The sequence below is a fragment of the Triticum urartu genome, chromosome 4 (genome assembly GCF_003073215.2).
Source record: "Triticum urartu cultivar G1812 chromosome 4, Tu2.1, whole genome shotgun sequence".
Lineage (NCBI taxonomy): Eukaryota > Viridiplantae > Streptophyta > Magnoliopsida > Poales > Poaceae > Triticum > Triticum urartu.
Window position 1 is genome coordinate 5,107,174 of NC_053025.1, and position 1,746 is coordinate 5,108,919.

Sequence of the window (1,746 nt, forward strand, 5' to 3'; positions counted from 1 at the left end):
AGACGTCTACCCTAGCCGCCGCTTCATATGGTTTCTCATCACCGTTCCAGATCATTGCGCCGCCAAGCTAGTCTTCTCCATCCCTCCTTCCGGCGTGCACCGCGAGAAGGGACAGCAGGCCTTCGGAACCCCGCCTCTCGTGATCCTGTATGGGAGAGGGGCGATCAGGTTTTTGGGGAGCGCACTCGCGCGACTGCTGGCAGTGACGACTTCGTGAACAACGACTTCTTCCCCGACCTCGACAACCTCATCCTCGACGACATGTGCAACAACATCAACGCCGGTGGTGCTGCACCCGCTGCACCGTATGTGATTCTATCCTTCCTGTTCGAGATCGTGGTAGAATTCATGTTTCTAGTATGTGCCCTAGATGTGATATGTTCATCTGCTATGCTAGTTCGCATGATTAGTTTAATCTCTACTGCTGTGGTCATGATTTATATTCTGTTTATTCGGATTAAATCTCGTAGTAATTTGCTCATATTTCCAACAATCCAAAAACCTGATTATAGGCAATTTACTCCGAGTGGTTTTGCTGCGCATCTGAAACCGCCTGCCTTTAAGGGGGCGCAATATAAGAGGTGGCGCACGAGAGCAGTCTACTGGTTTCAGACCATGGGCTGCTATGATGCCACCAAGGGCAAGCCTGAGGGCGATCTTAATCCAGCACAGCTGGAAGCTTTTGAGAAGATCGATACCCTCTTTAAAGGCGCTCTTCTTAGTGTTCTTGATGACTCCATTGTGGATTCGTATATGTCGTTTGACAACGGCAAGGACATGTGGGATGCGCTCGAGGCCAAGTTTATTGCCTCGGACGCCGGCAGCGAGTTGTACGTCATGGAGCAATTCTATGACTACAAGATGACTGATGAGCGCCCTGTTGTACAACAGGCTCATGAGATACAGTCGCTCGCAAAAGAACTTGAGTACTTCAAGTGTGTGTTGCCGGACAAATTTGTTGCCGGAGGCATCATTGCCAAGCTTCCACCTTCGTGGAACAATTTTGCTACTTCCCTGAAACACAAGAGACAGGAGTTTTCCGTTGCGGATCTCATTGGTACTCTTGATGTTGAAGAGAAGGCGAGAGCAAAGGACACACGTGCTCGAGTTGCTGAGGGAGGTTCTAGTGCCCACATGGTACAGAAGAAGAACTCCCAGCCCAACAAGTACAAAAACAATAAGAACAAAACTCAGGGCAAAGGCAAGTTTGATACAAAGAACAAGCCATCACATTCTACCAACTTCAAGAAGAATTCTCATAAGAAGGGGAAGGGACTTTGCCATGTCTGCGGTGATCCTAATCACTGGGCTCCAAAGTGTCCTAACCGCTTTGAGGAGCGCGAACATGAGAAGAGCGGCAAGTCCGCTAATGTTGTCATCGGTGATACTGATATGAAGGAATCAGGGTACGGTATTTTTCCTACCATCCTTTCAGTATTTCAATCCCCTGATTGGTTAATTGACACCGGTGCCAATGTACATGTTTGTGCTGACGCCTCCATGTTTTCTTCTTACCAGGCAACAGGGACTTCACCCGTGCTGATGGGAAACGGGTCACATGCCATCGTTCGAGGTGTTGCTACGGTCGATCTGAAGTTTACTTCGGGGAAGACTGTGCGTCTGAAGAATGTTCATCATGTGCCGTCCATTAATAAAAATCTCGTTAGCGGTTCCCGTTTATGTCGAGATGGTTTTAAGTTGGTTTTCGAATCCAATAAAGTTGTAATTTCTAAGTGTGGACAATTT